A 19478-nucleotide genomic window follows, 5' to 3' on the forward strand; every position below is an offset into this window, starting at 1 on the left:
TACGATGGGGGATGGAACAACTGGCTCCTTAGTTGAGACCTGTCTGACAAGAGTGGCCCTGCTGTCAGCTATGCTACCGCCAGAATAGCTCTGAACATCACTGAAGCACGCAAGCCCCATCGCCACGTCAAGGCCGTGTTCTTTCCTGGGGGAGGGGAATTATTATTATTATTATTATTATTATTATTATTATACAGGCATTCCATGGATTCAGGAGACTCATCCAAGCGGAAAAAAATCTAGTCCTCATACCTTTGTTAACTATACTCTTACTTAATTTCCAGTGATGACCTCTTGTTCTTCCATCACTGTCCAACTGCTGAAATATTTCCTCTGCATGAATCTTATAAAAACCTTTTAGTAACTTAAATGTTTCTATCATATCCCCTCTTTTCCGTCTATCAACTAACCTCTGTAATCCACAAACTCTCAATCTATCAATGTAGGGAGCATTCCTTACACCACTCGCCAACTTGGCCACTCCCTGTGAATCTTTTCTACCACTTCATATCCAAGGTATCCAGGTATGACTCAGTCACCTCGATACCATTAGCGCCCACTAAAGTTATCTTTCCAAAGTCATTCCTCCTTTTACTTGCTACGTAGCAAAAGAAAGAATTCTTTGAAACTTCCTTTGACCTACTTGGTTAAGGTCTTCTCATAATCCAATTTAGCCTTCCTTTCTATTGCTGATACCCTTTCTCGCCTGATTTTTGTACTGCTCGTGAGTGTACTGGTAATCTTTCTCCTTGTAAATCCTCCATAACATTTTTTTATTTTTGCAGATCACACCTAATACTACTACTCATCAATCTAACACCTACCTTATTTATCTTCATGTCCATGGAAATACATTCCGATATTGCTTCCCTCACATACCCGTTGATTATATCCTACGCACTGCTTTTTTATCCATTTATATATTCTAGGATGCTAAGAATATTTATCAACATTTTTCAATTGAAGGTGATGTATCAGTCTCATACGGTGCTGAGAAGATTTCCATTTCCGCAAAGTAGGCAAACTGGCCAGAAGAACACACGCAGTTAGACCTAACAATCATAGCCTAAGTTGCTTCGGCCGTATACCCAATGCCCAACTCAGTCTATTTATTTATACTCTGTGCTTACTAGTTTATTTTTACTCAAAAATGACTGGTAAATAATTGCTAATAAACATTTATAGAATTATCAAAGAGAATCATTAAAAATGTGTTTTTCAGAACAAAATTATTATATTAATTACTGAAGAAAATGAATCTAAAGCGCTTGCGTTGTTTTATTTTGTGTATTCCGAACCGTGTTTCCGAATCATTGGTGACAGCTCGCGGATTCGTTAATATTATATAAGTTATATATATATAATGTAACTTGCTTCTTTTCCTTCCCCACCCCTATTCACCAGTTGTGATTAGCTTACTGATCTTCAGGGTTTGAATCCCTTTTGGCATAAAGAATTTCTGGATTACGTAAATATTCAATAAAAAAAATCAAATAAAAATTCAAAAGTTAAATAAAACTTAACTACGCATGGTACTAATATGTAATATAGATTTATAGTCTTTTATCTACATGGAATGTAGCTATCTACTTTGGTAACTTTTTTTTTTTTATATCACTTTTTGGATCTACGTATAAAAATTAGCTATATTCTGAAAGATAAAATGATCTTATTTTAATGAAATGTTAATCACCAATGCTGGGAAGGCTTTTCAACATTATTACTGCTTTCTTCTTATTATTTTATATTTTATTTTTTAAATAAGATTTCTTTTTGATGAACTTTTATGTGCTAGGTTCACTGCGCCTTATTTCATTTTATTTAAATTTTCTCGTATGCTACATTACAACACTGCGGTGCTTGAAAGTGGGAGTGGCGAAAGGAGCTAGTTCTGTGTTGCTGTGATGCGGGGTTTAAAAAATAGTGCAATATAAATGGGAGAACACTTTTTATCATGATAAAAACACAAAAGCAGATACCTAATTATTATATTTATCAAGGATTATTGTTTGATGCTGTCCAGCGATCCGTGTTTTTATGGCTGTAATATATTTGTGTATCTGCGCATGGCTACACCGGTAGTAGAATGTTCGGGTGCTAAGGTTCCGTATCTCCGTCATTCCCAAACGTGCAAGACGTGGGGTGTCAGTGTGGCCTGTTTTGGTGTTGTGGTGTGGAAAAGTATTTTCCGTGCAGCTATATTTTGTTCCTGGTTTTGTATCCAAGGGAGATCCATCTTCTTGTTTTAGTTGGTTCTGCATTAATTCAAAGTAAGAGAAGACTTTTTTTAAACAAATTATTAATATATCCTTACTATTTGAACGCTGTTTACCTGACGCGATCCGTAGGCTTAGGTGCGCCATATTTAGTACGTGTACACTGAGGCCCCGTCGCCGACGGAGTAGGGTCAACTAGGGCTACGCCTAGTACAGGGAGACGGAATGTCACGGTAGAGTGATACTTGTTGTTTTGAAGCGCTGTTGGGAAAATATGAAGCTTTCCTACTCATTTGCAACTCAGTAGAAATATAATGTATAGCATCTGTTATAGATATGTCGATCTATTCTAAGTACACAGTACTAAATTTCTGAATGTGCACCTTGCAGCTTCGTATACGTGGTTAGACCGAGACTTAACATTTCGTTCAATTGCTACTCAGGTGTATTCTGTGGTAGAATGCTATGGTGCAGCACTTATTAAAAAAAAAAAAAAAAAAATGGTCATTTTTCCCCCCCTTATTTTATTTTTCTCTTTCGGAAATGAAAGTTATACAGCATTCCATTTCAAAATATAGATATATGCAAAAAATAATATGAAGTACTGTATTCTGTTTACGCATTCTGTTATGGTGCATAATTCCGTTTGATATCGTATGTGTAGCGTAATGCACAGTATATGTGGCGTAATGTAAATATTTTGTCTAGTCGTTTTAATTTTGTTTATTTTTTCACTCGCAAACGAAATCACGACTTTTACGGAAGGTCAAAAGTAAATTAACATAATTTATAAACAGCAAACATATTATAGTATTATTGGCTTTGTTATGCATTCTTCAGAAATTCGGAGTTAATTGTGTAGGAATCTGCTTCTTCGTATGTGTTTAAATAATCTAATTCTTATCATATAATAACATATGATTAAAATATATAATTTACTTAGCTAACAGTATTGAGTGCACTGTTGGACAGGTGAAATTGCTTGCACTAGAGACACTACCGCAAATCGTTTACACCTCCTAACCCTTCTGCTGCGTCTAGGAGCTCCCTTTCTCCATATATATTGAATACTTCTCATAAAACTAGGAGAGATAATAATAGTAATAATAATTCTTACTTCAGTTTTCCTAGCCATGCACGGTACTTTGCATGAAACAGCATATTTTACATCCAGGCCTTTCAATGTTCTCACGGACTTGTTTGCTTTTGTTGTCACTTCTCGCTGATATAGGATAACTGGCGGTCACTGTCACAAAATCTGCATTATTATTAGAAAGATCGTATGCACTAATTAGGAGGAGAGACATAAACGGATCGGTTTACAAGATAATCAAACGAAACAGTTATATGGATTTATGTTTACTTTGCAGTTCAGAATCATGATTTACTATGGTTGGGTTGTGGTGTGTGTGCGCTTTAAAACGCATCCAGCGTAATTTACTTAAAGGATACCTTTGATTTGAAGCCTTGATCATATCACTGCTGGACTACTGTGGACAACCTGGATGTGGGAGATTAAGAATTTCTGGAAAAGTTGATAATAAAGAATATCAGCAATGAGAATAGATTGTGTAAACATCTAATCTACACATTCTGGTAAATTGGAGGAAAATATTTGAAATGATGGAGACATAAACTGTTTTGAAGAGCTAATTATAAATAAGAAGATAAATAAATAACTCTGTAAAGAAGATAATTACTGGAGAATTTTTTTGTTAAAGTGGAATGAAGAGAAAGTGAGAACAAAGGGTTAACCCTGAAAGATGTAATGAAGGATATGAGGAAGAAAGGTTAGGTTTTAATAATGGTAAGATCATATGCACTGTTGCCTGAGATGGGGGTGACGATTAGATGAAAGTATTGCTGTGGCCCAATTTTAAAGTGTATGGCTATAATAGAAATTGTGGAATTTATGCACTGAATTTTTTTACTTCATTAATGTAATTATTATAATACATAACATCTTAATAATATACATAACAAGCAGAATTGAATTCTTTTAAAGATTTCTTATGATGAGCTAATATATTCTATGGAGATTATATATAATGTGAAATATATCAGTTGGCTGGTAGAAATTTTGCATATACTTTTCCCTGGATGAAATTTCTGGATTCATTAGAATGTAGTACGTAATTTTTTTTATTTTATGTTTTTTTTATTTTTTTTTAAATATAGGACAATATACTGATAATCAATCATCTTATTGTAAAATTTAGTATTTAATAAGTTTCTTCTCTCTCTGTGCATATATCTGTGTGTGTGTGTGTGTGTGTGTATACACACACATACACTTAAATATAAATCCTCTCTGACAGACATTAATTTGAACCATTCTCTTGATCCTAATTTGAGCTGCTCTGTTGATTAGTGGGTGTGGCAGTTGAAATTTTGATTATTGAAATGAAAACATTATTTTATTGATTTAATTCTGTTTTGTAATTGTCTGTTTATATTCTTGGTGGTTGTTTGGGTTAAGCTAATTAAATCATTCTGGTCATTGTAGCTGGACTTTGCCAAGAAAAGGATGCATGCAAATTTAATAGATGAAGATTGTGCTGAAGATGACATAATTAGATTATGTTGTGGTGAGAAAGCAATCATGGAACCAGTTTAAATTATAAATACATTAGTATTTTGGAAGTTTTTCCACTTGGTTTTACTATAAATTAAAGATGCCAAAAATTATATTCATGGTTTAATCCTTTATTCGAAATGTAAGCAAACGAAGTTTGCATGTGAAGTAATTTCAAGACTGGGCTACTTGTATATAGAGGCTTATGACTTCACATCACTTGCCTTTAATGACTTCTGCATTGGTATCACTTCTGGATCTGGCTCCCACTGATGAGAACTCAAAGATTGTAACCAGTCTGGGTAGTGATCCTTCCCATAATGTATGGTATCATAAATGCCCATAAGGATGTGCATTGCATTATGGAATACTAAGGCAAGTGATGTGAAGTCATTAGCCTTTATATATGAGTTACCCAGTCCTGAAATTACTTAAGGTGCAAACTTTGTTTGCTTACACTTGGATAAAGGATTAAACCAAGAATATAATTTCTTGGCATCTTTAATTTATTTTAAATGAATTAGTAATATGATAGAACAGAGGGAGGAGTATTGCTGATGATAGCTGAAGAACTGCAGCCAAAAAAATAGGATATCAAGAAGATAGGTGTGTGAATGGCAGTTCATTTGAGGCAATCTGGTGTGAAATAGTGGCCAATGGAACAAAATATAGAGTTGATTGCTGCTTTAGGCTGGGGGGGGGGGTTACAAGGGGTTAGTGCAATGAATGCAGGTCAAGTAATTATTGGGGATTTTAACTATGGAGATGGAAAGAGGAAAGATTATGGCAAGAAAGACATGGAATTCATACTCTTAAGAGATAATTACTTGAAACAGCATATAACTTAAGGGACTCATGGTATTGCAGATTTGGTCATAGGTTCAGAAGATCTGTTCAGAAGATCTTCTTATAACAAGCTTCAGACGCAGCTTACAGCTGTCCCATGGTATAAGAAATTGGATGGGAAAGATGTTAGCAGTGCCTGACAGATAGCTGTTGACTATCTGACAGAAGCAATATCAGAATGTATTCCCATGGTCAGGAAGATAAATAAGGTAGGTGTTAGATGGATGAGTAGTAGTATTAGGCATGATCTGCAAAAAAATAAAATGTTATGGAAGATTTATAAGGAGAAATATGATCAGCAAGCTCAAGAGCAGTATACAGATCTCAGGATAGAAAGATTGTCACCAAAGTAAGGGAGGCAAAATCAGATTATGAGAAGACCTAAGCCAGCAGGTGAAAGGAAATTCGAAAGAATTTCACTACATGGCAAGTAAAAGGAAGAATGATTTTGGAAGGATGATTTTAGTGGGAGCAAGGCGACAGTCAGATGTAACAGTAGAGTTACTGAGTGAACACTTTTCAAAAGTATCACCTTGGGGATATTTCTGTCTTATGTACTACTAACTGATATGAGAATGGAGGTTAATAAATCGGAGATCCTTATGATATTGCAGAATTAAAATGCAAATACTGCTGTGGGTTTGGATGGGATATCAGCTCAGGTATTACATTAATGTGCAAAGGAATTGTCATGGCTGTGTAAATAAAGGCTGAGCTCTGGTAAGGTCCCTATGGAGTGGAAGGAGGTTAAATCGTTTCTTTGCATAAAAGAGGCTCTAAGACTGTGTAGAAAATTATCGACCAATCACTATTCTTGGGAGTGGTGGTAAAAGTATTGCAAAAGTTGGTTAAAGACAGAATTCGAGAATGGGAGGATGAGAATATGATTCTATGATGTGATAATATGACTTTGTTGAAGTTCAGTCTTATCTTAGTAATTTAATTTATTAACTTTTTTAATCTCAGCTGAGTTTGACAATGGAAATGGCTACACAGTGATACTGCTGGATTTTGCTAATCTCATATCCAAACTAGGCTCATGGATAGATACCAAAACGTTATGTATGAAGGAGCAGAGTCCAGAATGAAGCAGGTGGTCAGCAGCGTGCTGCAAGGCTCTGTGCTTGGACCATTATTGTTTAATTAATTTGTATAGAAATGACATAGGACATGATTTGAAGGTAAATGTTTTTTTTTTATTTTTTATTTTTTTTAATCTTATTCATACACGAAAGGCCACAAGACCTATATCACATTAGCATCATGTGTGGGCAAGAGGAATAGAAGAGAGGCAGAGTCTGTTCACATTTTGCTTGAACAGCTGAGGTGTAATGGGGAAGGCAGAGTAGGGGAGACTCATTCCATCTACTTGTGTCGTTTTGGAACAAAGAGGAGGTATTCAGTTGTTTGCTGATGATGCATAATAATTAATCAAACTGTTGTAGAGAGCTTGCAGGATGATTTGATTTGGCTAGCAGTATGGGGCAAAAGATGACAAATGTCAGTTTAATGGAGAAAAGTGTAAAGTTATCATTTTGGGAATACAAGATTACAAGTTGTGTACCACATTGATGGAACTGTACTCCAAGAAATATGGACTGGGGGCAAGAGGAATAGAAGAGAGGCAGAGTCTGTTCACATTTTGCTTGAACAGCTGAGGTGTAATGGGGAAGGCAGAGTAGGGGAGACTCATTCCATCTACTTGTGTCGTTTTGGAACAAAGAGGAGGTATTCAGTTGTTTGCTGATGATGCATAATAATTAATCAAACTGTTGTAGAGAGCTTGCAGGATGATTTGATTTGGCTAGCAGTATGGGGCAAAAGATGACAAATGTCAGTTTAATGGAGAAAAGTGTAAAGTTATCATTTTGGGAATACAAGATTACAAGTTGTGTACCACATTGATGGAACTGTACTCCAAGAAATATGGACTGGGGGGGGGGGTGGAGGGTTGGTGGATAGATAGTTGAAGTTCAGAGGACATGCCACTGAAGTGTTCCAAAGTAGCTCATAGGATTACATCGTTATTGAAGAACACACTAACATGCAGAGATAAAAAAAATTATTATTATTATAAGGCATTGAGTTTGAACCTGGCAGTATTGCAGCAAAAACAATCCTAGATACCTTTTTTAGTTTATTTTTTATTTGAAATTTACTCAAAAATATGGAATTTATGTACTCACCTATAGTACATAAATGCCATCAGTGGGATGAAGAGCTAGATAATTCTGCTCTGGAGACCAATATAAAATTGTTAATGGTTTTCAAGCCAGGTTGGTTGTCCATTAATTAATGAAAGTGATAGTGTGACACTGGTATATAAAATTTATTTACTGCTTAAAGCCATTTCACAAACATCCTTGCCCATGTTGAAATTTCAATCCAAAACCTATTCGTTAAAGAGCAGATATCAATTACACTTATCAATTATCAGGTGAGTTGCAAAGGAAAAAGATCAGAATACCCTAAAAAAAAAAGCACTGTATTTGAGTGGTTCAAAAAGTTTGAATCCTTATGACTCTCATCTATGAACCTTATTCTGAATGGCCACTCTCATTTGATTTTGGCATAGTGATCAAGCCCCCAGATGCTAATCTGGTCATATACATTTGTGGATTATTGCCCGATTCCTGTACTTGAGAAAAAAATGTGAGACATCTTGGCAAGATCAACAGAATTTGTGGAAATGTTCGACTAATACCAGTTAGTTGTTTCTATTCCATTGAATAAATTTTTCAGCAAGCAAATCTCACTTGCTATGAAAAACGGACTTATTTCAACAATTATAGACACAAAATTAATATGGATTAATTAGCCAGATAAAGCAGCAATTGCAGTCTTGATAAGAGGATTATTATTTTATGGCATCTCCATGGAGTCCAGAGACTCATTGTGGAAGACCCAAATCAACCATTATACATGCAAATCCTATCCTACCTCTCCTTGAATCCATTCAAGGGAACTCAACAATTCTGGTAATTCATTTCACTCACTCAGCATTCTCCATGCAAAAAATCTGGTCCACACACCCCTACTCAGATTGTGAATAAGGTCATGTCTTGCATTTGGTGGATTTTTGAGGTGGGCAGCTGGTCTGGTCCACTTTGAAACTAGTTCCAGAAGGACTTGCCATCAACACCCATCTTTTATTGTTATTAACAAGTGTATACACATACTGTTCTTTGTTATCACTACTACCTGGAACTAGTCATCTGAAAATGGGTGTCCTTTATCAAGATGATGTCAGAATGCACACAACACTTCAGACCCAGTTGCTATCTGATTATTACTTTATAAAATGATTACTTGCAGAGCAAATAAAATAACTTTGAAATAAGCATATTTTTCATTCTCAGTATACACAAACTAAGCTCAGTATGAACAAGAGAAAGTGCAACAATCAGATAATATTGTTGTTTGAAATTATAGCTGAAGTAACTAAGGTTATGAGGCTTGTATGTTGTATATATATAATCACTCCATGCACATGTGAGAGGGTGCAAAGCCTATAACAAATCAATGTCATGTGCAGGGCATAGAATCAAGAGGAAAGGGTTTATTTTATTTTTTATTTATTTTTTAAGAGCTGGGAAGTTGTCTTTTGGGATCACTTAATGAGGAAGGCTGTTTCAAGAACAAAGGTAGATGGAATGAAAGATGAATGGAGGTAGCAATTTCTGTGACTCAGGAATTCAACTGTACAGCTAATGCTTGTAATATTGTACATTTAAGAGATTTTTATGCACTGTCTGATCAAAATATTTGGACACCTACTCAAAACTGTAATCCGACTTTCCCTGTTACACACTTTCCAGTAGTGGACATTAATACGGGGTGAGTCCACCCTTTGCTTCTATGATATTTCTAACTCTGCCAGGGAGACTTTCTACCAGGTGTCGGAACGTCTCTGGAGGAATTCTTCCTGAAGAGCTGTAGTCAAGCAGTTCGTGATGTGGGTCATTGGGGTCCAGAGTGAAGTCGCATTCTAATTCATCTCAAAGGTGTTCTATGGGATTCTGGTCAGGGCTCTGGGCTGGCCAGTCCATTTCTGGAACGTTATTGTCCACAAACCATTCCCTCATAGACCTTGCTTTATGGCAGGTAGCATTGTCATGCTGATACAGACAATTGTCATCACCGGATTGATCTTCTACCGTAGACAGTACACAATGGGTCAAAATGTCCTTGTACTCTTCCATATTTAGATTTCCATGTAGTGTTACAAGAGGGCCAAGTCCATTCCATGAAAATGGAATGGACGTTACCTCCACACTGTAACGCCACCTCCAAATTTCACTGTTGGCACCCACACATGCTTGCAGAAATTGTTCTCCAGGCATTCGCCACACCCAGACCCTCCCATCGGACTGTCACAAGGTAAAGTGTGATTCATCACTCCAATTCACGTTTCCAGTTGTCCAGTGGCATCGCTCTTTACACCACTGCAGGTGGCTCTTAGTGTTCACAGGAGAAATGTTTGGTTTATGGGCAGCTGCTCGACCATGGAAACCCCATTCCTCTTAACTCTTGATGCACCGTCATGGTGCTGGCTGGACAGTTAGTAGCACTGTGGAACTCACAGGTGATTGTTTCACTCAATGTCTGGCAATTTCTACAAACCATCTTCTTCAATGCTCGACGGTCCCTGTCTGTCATTAAATGACACAGCCTACCCAACCATGGTTTTGTTGTGGTTGTGCCTTCACGTTTCCACTTCACAATCACGTCACCAACTGTTGACTTGGGCAACTTGAGGAGGGTTGAAATGCCTCTGACTGATTTCTTACTGATGTGGCAACCAATGGCTTGTTCACATTCGAAGTCACTGAGCTCCCTTGACCTACCCATTCTGCTTGTACTTTTTATCATTGAACAACACACAGCTCCATGCCTTCTTTTATGCCAGTAAGTGAGGTGGTAGTGACATCTAGTTCACAAGGAGATGTGCATTGCATTATGGGATACTAAGGCAAGTGATGAGAACTTATACCACCTTTGCCACGAGTTGCCCCAGTCCTGAAAATACTTCAGGCGCAAACTTTGTTTGCTTACACTTGGATAAAGAATTAAACTAAATATATAATTGGTAGTATAGTCGAGTGAAAAAACTTCCATGAAGTGTGTATGTCATTTTGTGGAAAAATCAGTACACCAAAATTATATTAGAATATTGTATATATTATAAAAAGTTACTATTTTATAGAAAAGACAGAACTCATGATTTTCACTTGAGTACATTAACCATTACAACAATTAACAGTTACAGCTATACTATAATTCACAATCTCTTGGGTGAAATATATTTATATATAAAAAAAGGAGAAAACGTGAGACCAGATATAAATAAGTGATGTAAGACTCATATATTTTATAATAAAGAAAACTATTTTATGCATGTTTCATTGCTTATGTTGTAATATCTTTAGGAAGCTTTAATTAGAATAAACTTTTAAATTATTTTTTAAAAACAATCCAAAGATGACAACACAGTTAAATGCATGAGACATCTAGTAGCATATATATTACAATGCTATGCTTACATATTTGTAATTCTAAACTTTTACTGTGACATTGTTCCTTTCTAAAACAATATCCTAGCATCTATAAGATTTTCTGCTCATGCAGAAAAGTTTGCTTAGGCCAGACTAGAAGTCTTGAGTCTGGAAGAACAGACTCCCTGCTGACATTGTCCATTACCTCCCACTTGTGTAACATTTCAGACCCTTTCTGCACTGGCAGTTATCTAAAAGCTATGCATAACAGTGAATTACAAATATGTATGTCAGATGTCTCATGTTCAATTGTATAATCGTTGTGTTTGAATTGTTTTTAAAACATAGGTCTTTGTGAACCTTCAGAGCTTTCCTCATCTATGTTTTCTCTAGTTAAAACTTCTGGAAGATATTGCCAGACATTAGGTAACAAAACATTTTGTTGTAGTTTTCTTTTATACTTATAAGATATGAGTGCAATTCCATTATCTTATTTATTCAAAGATGATATTTAACCCTATACAGACAATACTTGATAAAGATGGCATCACCAAGGCTATATGGCTCAGATATTTCAGTACTTCTGTCAGCAGTTTTTAGTTGTAAGTCTCATCTTCAAATAGCATCTAGTTATTGTATATGACATTAATTATTTTTTGTTTCTAGTGCCTTGCAGGCATTTATTAAAACATCGCAGTCATATTTATGAGCAGTTACCATTAGATTTACCAATATAGATTTACACAGACTTTAGTCTGTTGAGCACCTTAGATGTCCAGGTGTCTCAAGTGCTGATAAACATGAATCTCAATCAGAAACAAGTTTTTGGTCTGGAAGACATTCAAAGAATTTCGCTTCTTGATCATGCCATATGTGCATAACAGAGGATGGATTTATTTATTTTTTGAACATTATATAATCATTATTAAAAATCTAGTGTGGTGAGTAAAATTTTGGAGTTTCATTGCACTCTTTTTTAATACACTATCCACCAGAATTTCGACATACATTGTTCACCATTAATGAAGTAACAAATCATTCTTAGGTTAATATGTATATTGAAATGTAAAGAAATATGTATATCTTAAAAAATCATTAAAACTGCCAATAAACAATTTCTTAGCCTTAAAGTAGTAATAATTTTCAAGAGCAGTCAAGTGATGAGTATTTTAATTTAATAAATCAAAATTGCTAATATTGACGCTGCTTAGGACTTGTCTATTTCCAGAAATCATAGTAGCATCATCTTAATTATAAACCTTACTATACTTAATTAAGCACACAGCACATGTATTTGTATCCCATTTTTAAATTGCAATATACGTGAAATAAAAAAAAAAAAAAATAGGATTTTTACCTATTCTTTTGATGAAACTAACTGAAAATTTTTTTCTAAAATATAGTTGGAACTTCACATAAGATGCCATTAAAAATGTCATCCACATAAACAGTATACTGTAAATCATAGTAATCAACAAATAAACCTCTGTAAACCTTTGGATGCTGGACAGCATAATTCCTTCTCATAAGGTTTTTGTGATAAAATTAGTAATTGGAAAATTTCTAGCATTCTATTAAGATTCTGTGAAATTTTTTCTTCTTATTGAGAAGAACTGTAATGAACCCATGATTTGTGTAATGAATCAAGGGTTGATGTGCCACACTGTATCCATATTAATTGATTATTATTATGTGACACCTCCAAGGTGTCCAAGGACTTATCGTGGGAGGGCACACTATTCCACTACAACTCGCTGTCTCCCTGATTTAATACTCCAACTACATGGTCCAACTGCTACTACCATCAGCATGCACGCGTGTACACACACACAGAGAGAGAGAGAAAGAGAGAGCACCATTTACTGTCTGCTGCCACCACCAGCAGACAGTAAACGTATATGTTATCTGTAAGTTGTATGTTCTCATGGCCGATTTGCCTATATGCTGGATGAAAATGAGTTTCTGGAAGGAAAAGTCTTGTTACCTCTGTATAAAATTAGCTGACTCACCTTCAATTGAAAAAAAAGTCCATATAACAATTCCCCTCATTACAATGAGAATCGAACTCTGTTCTTTTCCAATCAAAGGACGCAGTATACCATTATTCTTCCATGTGTGCTATGGAGGCAATTTGGACTAATGGCAATTTTGCTGATCTATATATCTATATGCTTCCACATATCTAGATGTTTTTAAAAAAAAAAAAAAAAATCAGCTAACACCTTTTTATTCCCATATACGGGGAGTAGGCGAGGCCATTTAGCCCTATTTAACTTTTGGAGACTGGGTGGCAGTTCAATCTCCACTGGTACCAATCAGAGATAGATGGCCCAAGGCTCTCACTAATTAAGCAGTACACAGTGAAGAGAGACGGCTCAAATGTGCCGCCATCTCGTGGTCCCTAACACAATATATTTAATGTCTGAAATAATGTGGGTTCTACGGTCGATTTTCTTGAGTTTACGGGACGAAAAACCCGCTTGCCCGTGCCAGAGATCGACTAACTCGGGAACCGGTCAAAAAAAGGCTTAGAAAAATTTCCTCTAGTTGGCGACTAGACTCGAAACCATCTTCCTTCGTGCGGCCAAGCACCATGGTGTGCAAACGCCACATCCACTGAGCTACACAGGCTTCTGATGTTTTTAACATTTCTTATTTTTGTCATTCTACAGATCACAAAAATTTGTTAACCAAGCAAATTCACCTCTGTAATTTCAATTGATTATTACAATATTCTTTGTATAATTAATTATTCAAAGAATAGTACAATCCTGTGATCCCCAAGCCAGCTTTATTGAATGAATTATTTTCTGTCTAAAGCATGAAGGAATTTTTTTTTGCTTTTATTTATTTATATATTGGGATTTTTTATTTTTCCAAAAGGCATAACAGTTTTGTCATGTTTAAAAGCAGTTTTGTAATAACGTTTAACAACTTGTGTGATATTGCAATGTTATAACCAATAAATATTTATACCTTAGTGCAGAGTTTATAAAGTCCTGGGCATTCATATTGATGTTTAAATGATTTTAGTTTCCCAAGATACACTATAAAAATCATGTAGCCTTTCTCTAGGACTGAATGTTTGAGCTCTGATAATCTACTGAGATTATCCTAATAAAAGAACATGTATTATCTGTTACCTTTTAATAATACCCAGATCTCCAGATCCACATCATATCCACGTCTGAAAAAACTTTGTTCCTTTTCTCCTTACATCACATGTCCAACTGCTAACATTATATAAATCCTCCCATTTTTACTTGGAATACACATTGCGCTCACATATCTGATGGTGCACTAGAAATCTCTGTTACTGTATTTAAAAAAAAATGTGAGAGAAATTAAAATTTAACAACTCCTATGTATTTGCTAACTGTAACACAAGCAGCATTCTGGGAGAAGGCAAAAAATTTTTTACCACATTCAAATTATGAAACACAAGAATATGTCATATATCATGAGTATACTGTGTGCCTTGTCACAGCTGAGTGATCAGGAGAAATCACTATTAAAGTTCCAGAGAGTCATGCATGGTTCTGTAATTGAAAGTTAAGAAAACAAAAAAAAAATCCAAATTTTAATGTCTCAACCAGCCTTTTGCATTCTCCCTGAGTAATACTCATGTTACAATGAGTGAAATATATAGATGCAGATGTTAGAAGTTTTTTTTTCCCTCACTTGGTTAGACTATAAATTATATCTTTAGTTTAATCCTTTATCTAAGTGTAAGCAAACAAAGTTTGCGCTTGAAGTATCTTCAGGACTGGGGCAACTTGTGGCAAAGGTGGATAGAGTTCTCATCACTTTCCTTAGTATCCCATAATGTAAAGCACATCTCCTTGCAGATATGTATATTGCTTTGCATTATGGGAAGGGTCACTACCCAGACTGGTTTCGACCTTTATTGAGGTCTCTTCAGTGGGAGCCAGATCCAGAGGTGATACCAAGGTTGAAGCAATGCAGAACTCGTATTTCCATATGCCAGTTGCCAAAAGGTGTCGCACCTTATTAATAAAATTACTCGGGATTAGAGAAAGATGTTGGAAGTTTTTTCCACTTGATTAGACTATAAATTATATATTTAGTTTAATCATTTATCCGTGTATAAGTAAACAAAAACAATATACATGTCTGCAAGGAGATGTGCTTTACATTATGGGATACTAAGGAAAGTGATGAGAACTCTGTCCACCTTTGCCACGAGTTGCCCCAGTTCTGATGATACTTCAGGTGCAAACTTTGTTTGCTTACACTTGGATAAAAGATTAAACTAAATATATAATTTATACTCTAACCAAGTGAAAAAAAAAAAACTTCCAACATCTTTCTCTAATCCAGAGTAATTTTAATAAAGTGTGACAGCTTTTGGCAACTGGCATATGGAAATATGAGTATCAAAGTGGATAAAGGATTAAACTAAATATATAATTTATATAGATGTTAAATTTCTAATTTCCCTTACATATATTAACCATTTTTTAAAATATATTACTATGCCTATCACATGTTTTTATAAAATGTAAACAGAACTCCCTGTTAATTGCTTGATGCTTCCCCAAAGTGAACAGCCTAGTGGATCCACAAATTCATTTCACTCTCCTTCTCATATCCTTCTGTAGGTATTTTCAAGGGTGCAGTTCTACTGAACTATGTGCTGTCACTCCTCTACTTTGCTTAATTATGTACAAAAAAAATGCAGTCAACATTCATTCACTGTTGTCCAGACAAACCCAGTGAGCCAACTATGAACTTCTAGTCTTCCTTTTTCATTCCGTCTGCTACTGTTCTTCAGAGTCTTTATCACACAGTTTTTTTTCCTATGGATTACAATTTCTATCTATTTGTGGCTCTATATTTAGATCTATATCAAAATTTTCTTTCTTCTTAATCATTTACACACAGCATTAATGCGTTATAGGTTTTGCAACCTGATGCATGCAATAGTTGACATACTGAACTGATGGAAGTTATGTGCTCCTTCAAGCTTAAATTCTGCGAAGTTGTTCTGATAACATGTCAGAAATGGCATTACCTGTATTGTGAAGCAGTTGGCTGTAGAAATGAGAGCATCAAATATTTTTGGCAAACTTGGAGAATGGTTCTTTATTTCTATGTATTGAAACACAGACACATTGTTATAGGATGAGGCATTGTCCAAACATCATGTTTTTTAATGAATAAAATGCCTTTCCCATTTGTAAATAAGCAATCTGAATGGCTGACATCACATTTTGACAAGAACATAATATAAATGTGATATATTTGAAAAATATCAGTTAATTATTTAAGCAATATCAGAGTAATTAAAATATGAATGAAGACTGCAAGATTAAATTTAACTAACTTTGAGTATGGAGAAGGTTTATGCAAAGATGATCTTAGTGTACCCTTATATTCAACAATTTCAGTTTAGAAATTTTTAGGAAAATTTCTGAAAATATTTTAGAAATTTTTAGTAAAAAAGTTTTAGAACATCAGTCGTATTAGCTTGACATAACCTAGTATCACTACATTTTCTGTGACAGCATATATTATTAGTTTTTTGTACTTAGGTTTTTATAAAAACAAAACAAGCTAGTAATCATGTGTTAATCATGCTAAATGGAACTGATGCTTAATAGAATGTAAATAGCACAAGAAATGAATTAAATACCATTTTAATAGTTCCAGTATTTCATCTGTCACAAAGACATCTTCATGAAGCACTATAAATTATAACACACACACAAACTAAAGCAAAACTTAGTAGACTAAAGTCTGAAATTGTAGCTAGGAAATGTGCCCTTTAAGGGCATCCTTCCTATCTGCAAGCTAAGGGAGCTTCCTGCTAGTCCCTACTACTAATAATATATGCTGTCATAGAATATAGTGATACTAGGTTGTAACTGGGGATTCCTATGAATTACTATTTCCCAAAGTTAGGAAAGTTTAAAACATCCACACTTGCTAATAAATTAGATTAGCTTTTAAGACTAGCTGTAGATTTTAAAAATCCTCTCATATTGTTACCTTCTGTGATGAAACAGTGTTTTTTGCATGTTTCCATGTGGTGTCCAAGGAATGGTCTGTTTGTCGTGGCCATAGTAGTTATGATTACAGATTATTATTTTTTTTTATGTTCTTCCATCTGTGATCATGACTGTGCCATCAGGTTTAGCAGACCATACATTGGACAACACATAGAATCAAATGAAAATAAAATCACTATGCCTCATTGCAGCCAATTCAAATGTGAGGGACTTTTATGTTAAAATCTACCGCTTCTCTTAAAACCAACCTAATTTAAACAACTGTGTGTGTGTGTGTGTGTGCGCGCGCGCTAAGCTTCCAGAAATGTTGCGAACAGTAATCTTAGATATCCTTAGTTACAAACTTATCTTCTTAGTAGTGCTATAAGGGACCCCTATTACTAGCTAGAACTCTAAACTTTAGTCTGCTATCTATAAATTTCATTTCACTTTGCTTGTATGTGTGTTTGTTATAATTTATATTATATTCTGAATATGTCTCGGTGGCTGAGGCAAAATACTAGAAGCATTAAACTGTTATTTAATTCATTCCTAGTGCAGTTTTCATTCCATTCAATATCCAGCTTGAGAAAACATGCCACTTATTTAGCATGCTTACTGAACCAAGTTTTAGAAGATTCTGCAGGTACAAAATATGAAAAATTACACACAATCTATGTGCAGAAAGCAAATGTGTTAAGCTTACCATCATTAGTCAAATTGTTGTTGTTCATCTACCTCTTTATAGCACTTTTATCCTGTTTGGTGCAGGGTCCACTATGATTATGTGACTGTGGGAAATCCGGCTTGTTGCAGAGTCTGGCATTGAGGAGGGAACAGTTTTTATGACTGTAGATGTGTGCACGCGCGGTCGATTTGCCTGTTCTGGGAGACAAAAACCTGAGTTTCCAGGTGAACCCCCCCTTCCCCCTCACCTCTATATGAGACTGACTAACTCACCTTTAGTCAAAAGACCAGATAAACGTTCCTCATATCTTGGATGGGAATTGAACCCAGGTCTTTCCAATCAAAGAACTTTGTCTATACTGACTGAGTTTTGGAGGCTCTCAATTAGTCAAATTGTAAAGTTGGTTTAAGCACCTTGCTGTCAAGTGCAACATAATGGAATAGATATATTGCAACTAATTACACTGTTGGTGTGTTAAAGACTAGAAATGGTTGAAAAAAATGGTCTTTCTATAAAGGTTGTCTTTAGGAGAAGCTCTCTTCATATGATTGCCAAAAATGTTCATAATATCAAGATTCAAAACAGAAAAAGTTTCTGATTCCTTGATAATATAGATTTGCTCTTTCAGAGTAGAAGATGGATTCCTTAATGTTTTTTGCTCAACATAAAAATATGTTTAATACATTAGAGCAGTAATGATCTACTTTAATTATACTCAGGGTTTATTTTTTTTCATTTATGCAGTCAAAATTTGAAAGACATGATTTTCAAACAAGAATGCGATATTGTGATTTGGTATAAGAGGGGAAATTAAATGTTTTGAAAATATGTATTTTTCTCTTTTTTGAGGAAAACTGTTTATTCCAGAATGTTTCTTGTTATGAGGGACACATAAATTGCTAAATAACATGCTTATGATGATGATGGTCAATTATGAAAATATAAGACAGTCAAAGGGGACCGTTTTAAAAGTAGAATATAATATTAACCACACTGAGATACCAGGCATCAGTCAACTATATAGATTTCTGGAGAAGGATAATTTCTCTCTGTTTTGGTCTCTAAAGAAGATTGCAAAGATTATTTAATCCTTACCTCACAAAATTTACTATATATAAGCACTATAAGTTTTTTTTTTGGGGGGGGCTTTCATATCACAAAACAGTTAAACTGGCCAGAATATGTACAATTTACAGATATTATGTTGTCTCTTAGCATTAGTTGCTTTGACATAATTCCAAGCAACCAATACTGTATAAATTTATCAGAATAGACGGAAGGCATAGCTAAGGAGATCCATTTTATGTATTTAGAGCAAGGGAATCCATATTATTATTACATCCTCCATGGAGTCGGCAGACTCATCGTGGGAGGTTCATTCAACTGACAACATATCTATCATACCGAATCTCAAAATCCTTAACACTTCCCGCATTAACAACACCCTGCTTGGAAAGAAGTCAATGGACACCATAATGCGAGGAACAAATAGCCATGCTGCTCACTGTAATAAGATATAGGACCTCCTTTTGCTGTCATGATTTCAGCAGTTCTGTGGGGCATACTTTCCACAAATGCACGATAGTGATCAATGGAAATTTTGGCCCTTTCTTCCAAGCATGTAATGAGGTCCTTGACCTCACCTGA

The 19478-nt window shown here is 35.1% G+C and overlaps 1 protein-coding gene across 3 annotated transcripts in view; it reads left to right on the forward strand.

Moving 5' to 3' along the window:
- Positions 1-19478, forward strand: part of LOC150108163 (uncharacterized) — a 461861-nt gene that overhangs the window by 27842 nt on the left and 414541 nt on the right. For 2 of the 3 annotated variants that reach the window (XM_090390617.1, XM_090390619.1), the window contains exon 1: positions 2138-2270. The exons of the other annotated variant lie outside the window; for it this stretch is intronic. The gene's annotated coding sequence lies outside the window, so the exon portion shown is untranslated. Of the gene's footprint in view, positions 1-2137; positions 2271-19478 lie in introns of those variants that run through there. 3 annotated transcript variants of the gene reach the window in all.

The sequence above is a fragment of the Typopeltis vanoorti genome, chromosome 3 (genome assembly GCF_054136105.1).
Source record: "Typopeltis vanoorti isolate ZY-2024b chromosome 3, IOZ_Tvanoo_1.0, whole genome shotgun sequence".
Classification (NCBI taxonomy): Eukaryota; Metazoa; Arthropoda; class Arachnida; order Uropygi; family Thelyphonidae; genus Typopeltis; species Typopeltis vanoorti.